The sequence below is a fragment of the Papaver somniferum genome, chromosome 7, assembly GCF_003573695.1.
Source record: "Papaver somniferum cultivar HN1 chromosome 7, ASM357369v1, whole genome shotgun sequence".
NCBI lineage: Eukaryota > Viridiplantae > Streptophyta > Magnoliopsida > Ranunculales > Papaveraceae > Papaver > Papaver somniferum.
The window spans coordinates 145,122,773-145,131,033 of record NC_039364.1 but is presented as its reverse complement, the minus strand read 5'-3'; positions in this window follow the sequence as shown (position 1 = coordinate 145,131,033).

Sequence of the window (8,261 nt, the reverse complement as noted above, 5' to 3'; positions counted from 1 at the left end):
CAGGGAACAGTGAGTGTCATCGACATCCTGAAGGCGTTAAGCTCTCAATCTTATGGAGAACCTCCCAATTACGTTATTCTACATAGAGGCTATGATGACATGCCCGGTGTCGAACGCTCCGAAGAGGCCTTTCGAGCCACATATGCATCATACTTCGTAAAACACGAATCGTCACATGGATTCCTGAAGCCGTGTCAGATAGATGCAACATCATGATTTTACGGTTTTGACCTTTGTTGAAAATCCACCATCAACACCTATGACTCTGACTAATGATGTTGTTGTGATTTTTTCTGATGTTGAGGAAACTAAAAGTCCTTGCTCGACTTTTACAGACTGTGATAAAACCGGTTTAGTCACATCTGAAACAGATCAAGATGATGGTAGTTTTCCTAACTACATCAAGTCATAAGAGGATGAAAACCAGCTTCTAGATCAACTGATGATCAAACGAAATTTTGTGCAAAGGAAACCTTGAACCGATTCCGTGAAGGTGATCTTAAGGAATACAATTTTCAGTCACTTGACAGGAAACTTATACTTCTTCAACATACGGTGGTAAAAATTTTGAAGAAAGTTTCTTGTCTTAAAAAACTGAAAGATCATTCCTCAGTAGAAAGACAGATTATACCACTACCCGATAAGATCAACTCAAAAGAATCTGAGAAAAGAGTTGATAATCCCTTCTGGAAAAGGTTCCTCCTCACCCATATCGAAACAATCCTTTTTTTGATGAAGAACGGCTCCATAAGAAAGGGAAAGAGAGAATCTCTGCCAAAAGAAACAATCAGGAGTTTCCGATAATTGTTTCAGATAATCACACTTATGTGAATCATAAGGAAGTCGTTAGAATGAGAAAATCTTATGAAAATCTCATTGAAATAATTAAGAGAGATTTAGCCATCTCCAAAAATTCTCACGTCAGTACAGTTTCTCCACATGATCATATCTCTCTAGAGTTAGAAAAGATCATCGTCTTGGTAGAAAATATTTTGGGCAGAAATTCCCTAAGAGAAACATGAACTATGTTTCTAATATTCAACGTAATATATAAAAAGCTTACTCTGATGCAACCTAGTTGTATCAAAATTGTGCATTCTCATCCTCTTTAGTGCTCTTGTTCATGGATGGGAAATGCACAATAAATCTGGAGCACAAAGGTCAAAACCGTAAAATCATGATACTGCATGTTTCTGATATGTCTTCAGGCATGTGACGATTCATATTTTTCGAAGCCATGATGAATATGTTTCCTGAAAGGCCTCCACTAGCCGAGCGTTCAGTGCCATGCATTTCATCATGACCTATATGTAAAATAACATAATTGGGCGGTTCTCCGCTTGAGAGCAATAACGCCTTCAGGACGTCGGTGACACTCACTGTTCCATGACTACATGAGAGAGACCCACCTCTACATAGAAGAACGATTGGGCGGTTCTCCGTTAGATTGAGAGCAATAACGCCTTCAGGACGTCGGTGACACTCACTGTTCCCTGACTATGTAGAGAGACCGTGTATAGATCCAGGCGGTTCTCCGTAGATTGAGAGAAATAACATCTTCAGAACTTCGGCAATACTCGTTGTTTCCTGACTCTGCACCTTCAGAACGGATATGACGCTTTAATTGGCTAATACCCCTTTTGTAATAGATTAATTCTACCGTGACATTCACCACTGAATTCCTAGAAGATAATCTAGTTTATCTCATTACTCTGATTTCATGATTGAGTCCACGGCTGATCTCATGGAATGGTAATCGATAATATCATTACTCCGATTTTATGATCGAATCCACTGCTGATATCATGGAATGGTAATATTTAATTACTCTGATTCTATGGTCGAATCCACGATCCCATGGAATGGTAATACTCAGCTTTATTATTCCGAATCCATGGTCGAATCCACGGCTGATCCTATGGATTGATAATAAATAACTATTCACTTTTATTACTCAGTTTCATGAATCATTCTCCAACGAATTTCATAAATTAGTGATAAATACTCAACAATGGGGCATCTGGACCATCATTGAGTAAGCCCCAATAAAATGGTGCAAGTGTACTCGACGATGATGCACGACCAAGCACCCGAATGCACGAACGAGCATTCCAAAATATGGACAAATGAGGAATCCTACACAAAACAGGAGAGATAAAATAATATCAGTGAAATAATAAAGAGGCTCCCATGGTCCGGGCCCACCGTCCGGCTGGCCATGCCCTAGCCATGGCCGGTCCCATGCCTCTTCCATTATTTCCTTTATTTATTATTTTCATGAACTCATGAAAACTCGTTCATCCTAACAACTTTTCTTGTTTGAGTAAAACTCACGGTTTTTCCATATTTTCATGGTTTCATGAAAATAATATTATAAAAACGGAAAAGGTGTCGTGGGACCGGGCAACTTGGCCGCTCGACCATGTGTTAGAGCACTGCTCGGTTGAACCCACCAAGCGTTGGTATGTCAAGATTGGTTGTCATATTTAGTTCCAAAACTCGAGTCGCTATTATGTAAACTACAGTCAACTTCGATAGGTTAGACTAGAAATGATATAAGTATTGTGCTCCAGTTACTCACAAAGATATGAAGATGGATTGAAGACAACAAAGACTTTTTCCTTCAGCTTGAGGTTAGTAACTATGACTTGACTTGTTCCATATCTATCTTATGTCTTTCAAATCGTGTATATTGAAAAAACAAAACTGCGAAGCATGATTACCCTCTAGATAGACATAGTATTAAGGAATACAATGCGAAGTTTATTGCTTAACCATTAAAGTTTGTAGAAAACAAATCGACATAATCGGTTGAATGCTATTGTGATTATGTATGAGTATAAGGTGAGGATTTCATCCTAAGAAACAATGTTTTACATGTGTTTTAAGGAAGTAAGTTCATAAACTTGTTTATGAATCGAAAAGGAAATCGCCAGGCGTTATTGGGACTGTTTTTCATTGCATATCTTGTGAACATCCAATATGTGTGATTTAGTATAACCGCTCACTACTTGTTTGTGTTCTTGGTAAAACTATTCACAAAGGCCTGAGGTATTTATTGGTATGACTTTTATTAGTGAAACTGATCTTAAGTAATCACCTGAGATGGTATGATCGAGTTTGTGATTTGTGTATGACCGACTCTGGGTAAAGGGGAACCGATCCTAGTAATAGGTGCAACATATCACAAAGGGGAATCGATCCTTGTATGAGGTGCAACAAAGGGAACCGATCCTATGAACATGTGCAGCACGTTTTTAGGCAAAGGGGAACCGATCCTACGGACATGTGCAACACATACAAGTTAGATACCATAAATATGTGGGGAACCGATCCTATGGACATGTGCAACAAGGGGTAACTGATCCTTTGAACATGTGCAGTCGGCCACAAAAAGTCTCAATCAAATCCGAGCACGTTTTGTGTTTTAAACACAAAAAATTATCCAAAAATATCTTTTCGAATTTTCTATTATTCTAGAAATATTATAGATACTGAAAATATATTTGGTTGTGTAAAGATGTCGACACACTTTGAACACGTGCATTAATGTGTATCTTTTATTGTTCAAAGATATTCCTTAACGACTAAGGGAAGAGAATCCCAGAATCGAAACATAAGTAAGTTAAGAATCTTTTAATTAAGGTTATTAATTTTATTTTGTAGGGAAGTTACAGAATTAGTAATGTGCATTTACTAATTAGATTTTCCGAGGGATTTCGATCGTTATTTTTGGACAGAGCATTTCCAGGAATTATGAAAACCGAATCTGTGCTTTTATGAATATCTTGAGAATATTTTCGGTTTTGGAAATTCCTTGGTATCCAAACTTGCTTGTCTATAAATACTTGAAGTTTTCATTTCGGCCAAACTAATCCTTCGTGACAGTAAACTTCCTTTGTTGTACTGTTACTGGTGAAGCCGCGTATTCAGAGAGGAGAGTAACCTAATTAGGTGAAATCTCTTACGGCCTCTCAATTTAAAGTCTTCTTTGGGATTGAGAAGCTCTAGCGTGTACCGTTGGTGGGAAACTATATAATTGCAGTTTATCTTTTATTTTCGATTGATTTGATTGACTAACGGTTGTTGAATCTTTGATTGCACCTAGTTTGTTTATTCTTGAGAACCTTCTCTTCTAATATAAGGCTCACTCAAACTAGATCAAGGATTTAACGTTTCTACGGATCTAAGTTTTTCTAGATCCTTAAGATAGATTCATTGATTTGCCATTGTTAACAGACTCCATTCTGTGCGACAAATCAATAAGGAATCAAGTTTGTTTTTGCAGATTGTTACTTTGAAGATTAAATCGAAGATTGAAGATTTGAAGAAGAAGTTGTTGTGAATCATTAATAAGATATACTAGATCTACTCCTAAAGAGAACGTTTGTTCTGCTAGGATATTGGGTATCAAATATCTATTGAGAACTTCGGTTCTGCTAGATATTATCAAATCAAGAATACTGCTGAAGCTGAGTGACTAGGATTTTAGTTTACTTAGTAGTGTCTACACGAAGTTGCAGTTTTACTTTTTGTAGCGTCTTAATTCATTGAGTATTCAAATATGGACTAGATCCCAGGGTCTTTTTACAAGATTGTAGTTTTCATCGTTAACAAAATTCTGGTGTGTGCTTTACTTTATTTCTGCATTATAATTGTTTTTATATTATAATTAAAGTAATTACACATGTACGTTAACTAGGAACTTGATATTTATCTTATAACTTTTCGATTATCAAGTGAACACTTTGTCGTTGTATTGTCTCAATTCATATCCATAGACGATCACACAAAGTGTATTGGATTTCTCCACTTGTCTGATATAACTATTCACGTATTAGGCCAGTTCGGACTAACCCTATTTCAAGTGGACATTGTGTTGAAATATTCCTTGAGTGATTGTTGCTCCAAGAGGTTTATACACGATAGAGATTGAATATGTTGTGATCAAATAAAAATATTGTGGTGTATTTGTGTAACCTCGTCTTTTCAATTGGTATCAGAGCAGGAAAACACGAAAAGATCTAACAATATGTGTTTGGTGTGATCCAACCTATAAATTTTTGAATCAAATGATAATTAATTCGGTTAACGTACCTCCAGGTTTTGATGGATCAAACTATCTATGGTGGAAAATGGTTATGTAGTCTTTTCTTCAAGCTCATGACTTTAACACTTGGGTTTTAGTTATTGATGGGTATGTACACCCAAAAGTACTGGTAGACAACTCAACCACTGAGTTTAGACTAAAGGAATTGAAAGAATTCAGTAATGAAGAAAAATTGCTTTCGAAGCAAAATTCTTATGGATTAAACGCCATTATACATGCTGTAACTCGAGACCTTCATCATCATGTAACCAAGTGTAAAACATCAAAGGAGGCTTGGAATATTCTTAATATCGTATTTGAAGGGAATGCCTCTGAAAAAGAATCCAGGCTTCTAACCCTATCTTCTAGATGGGAAAATCTTCGTATGAATGAAGACGATACCTTTGATGAGTTTGATGAAAAACTTTCTGAAATAGTGAATGCCTCTTATGCTTTAGGAAAAACTATTTCAGATAAAGATATTGTGTGTAAAATTCTAAGGTCTTTACCACCAATATATGAATCTAAAAAGCATGCCATCATGGAAGCTAATGATCTTTCCACACTATCTAGAAGCGCTCTAGTTGTTAAATTAAAATTTTTTGAACTTGAATATCAATTCAAGAATGAAGAGGGTATTACCCTTAAAGCTGTAACTAAGACTTGTTCTTCAGATAAAAAAACTGAGAATTGCAGTGTTGATACGACTGCACGAGAATTTAAAAAGCTGTTAAGACAAAAGAAAAGGAATTTTTCTCCTTCTCAAAAATCACAGAAGTGTGTAGAGAATAAAGAACAAAATAATTCTGATAGATCTAATTTTTCCAAGGATCAAGAGAACAAAGCTTTTCATGCAACTGTTGAATGCACACCTGAAAAGGATTCTGAAGTAACTTTAGAATCAAACACACTTGAATGTGATAAACTCTGCAAAGAGAATGAAAATCTTAAAAGAGAACTTGATATTCTATATAAGGATATAGAACGTGTAAGCAATGGTCATACTTATCTTGAAGTCTCGGAAGAATACAGAAAACAAAAAGGTGATGATCGAGCAGCCCCAAAGCCAAAGACACTCAACTATGATCTTCGTGAAGAGAATGACAGATTGAAAATGGAACTTGATGAATTGGAGAACGATATAGAGATTATTAGTTCTGGTAATTATCTTGAATGCATTAAATGTTACAGAGAACAAATCGAAGAAGGTCATGGTCGAGAAGTGAAGCTACATACAAAGTTGGAGAATCTAAAGAATACTAAGGTAAGTAATTCTACCAAACTGAAATTTCTTTAGATTATAAATTTCAAATTGATAAATTTAAGGTTGATTTAGATAATGCTCTAAAAAAAATAAAAACACTGGAAAAAGAGAATATGGGCCTAAAAGCGGACTTGAAAAAGTTCGATAGTAGCAAAAAAACAACTTGACTCAATGTTGAAGTCAAATAGAGTTCCTCGTGACATGCGAGTACTGGGCTACAAAGGTAAACAAACTTTTAATACTAAAAAGGAAACAAAGTTTTTAAAACCTAAAGACTCTGCTGAAGAAATTGCTTCAAAAGTTGCCACAAAAGATTGCTCTTCCATAAAAGAAAAATATGTAGCACCTTCATCTTCAGCAAAAGACGGAAAACGTAAAATCCTTCAAACTACAATGAAAGAAAATCCACAACAAGGTAACACTAAACCCCATGGTTCATATATTACTAAGCATTGCTCTTATTGTGGAAATAAAGGACACTTGGAAAGAGGATGCAGATTCCATAAAAGGAATGAAAAATCCATAGATGCACGTGTTTCCGCAAAATTGGCTGAACTGAATAATGCTTCTCGTGCTAAATCAGGACATGATTGTCCTAAAAATGAAAAAAAGAATTATTGTAATGGTAGTTCAAAGTTTGCTTATCAGGCTTCTACGAAGTTTTCTCAGAATCGCTCAAACTACAAAAAGAGAGATAACTTTGTAAACACTAGATCTGATGTTCCAAATTGGAGAAAGGCTAAATCTCAGAGTTTTCAACATTTCAGTTACCCTAATGTTTCCTCAAGAGATTCATCTTGGATTTAAAGAAGAAATAATAGGAAGAACAAAGATGCTTCTGCAAAACCCATTTCTAAATGGAGTCCAAAGTTTTCTCTAAAGACAACCAGGATGGTATCAAAAGATAGTCACAATGATGATACTCGAATGATAAGTTTCAATACTCATGACATTCAGAACATTGTGTTAAACGTTTTTGAACAAATGAATGTATCTTCGTGTTGTCATCGTTATATGAGATAGGTCTCATAATCGGTTACCTTTTTATGATTTTGTGACTTTTGATTTAGCGGTTTTCATATCTAACTTGTTGGGTTGCTTAATCAAATAATCATAAAAGGATGATGACAATTAATCCCATATGTGAGTCACGATTATACTATTATCAATTTATTTCTCATAAGTTGTGTATATAGTATACGTATGATTCTTTGGTATTAGCTTATTACTATTGGCATGTAATAGTTAAAAACCATTTCAACCTTTCTCTGGTAAAGGTTTCTTTTGATGTTCTTATGTCTTTGCGAAAGGATGAGAAGAACAATGAGGAAAATAGGATGCGAAAATTTTAGGTAACAAATTTGTTAGTTAATCATTTTCCTGTTTAAGAAAAGCATGATTTTATTGAATATATTTTGCTTTTGCTTAACAAATTTTCGGTACAATTGATGTTTAATCCATGATGTGTGTGTGGATGTGTGTGATTCAATTGGTTCCGGTTAAGAAAAACTATTGTTATCTTGCTTTATTGTGTGGTATCAATTGTTTAGGCTTACAAAATTTCGGTACAATTGATGTTGTGTGTGATTCAATTGGTTCCGGTTAAGAAAAACTATTATTATCTTGCTTTTGTATGGTATCAATTGTTTAGGCTTACAAAATTTCGATGCAATTGCGGTGCTATCAATGTCTATGTTGTTTCAATTGCTTCCGGTTGAGGTAAATAATTATGCAAGTTGATTTATGTTGGTTTGTATGAATTATTTATAGCTTAACGAAATAAAAGGTGTGCGGGATGAGTTGTTTAGTCCAATTCGATTCCGAATAAGAGAAACTAAGTTAATTCTGATCTTAGATAGACTTATCGAAGTGAGGTTTCGGTTACTCAAGCCTAACCGAATGCCTTAA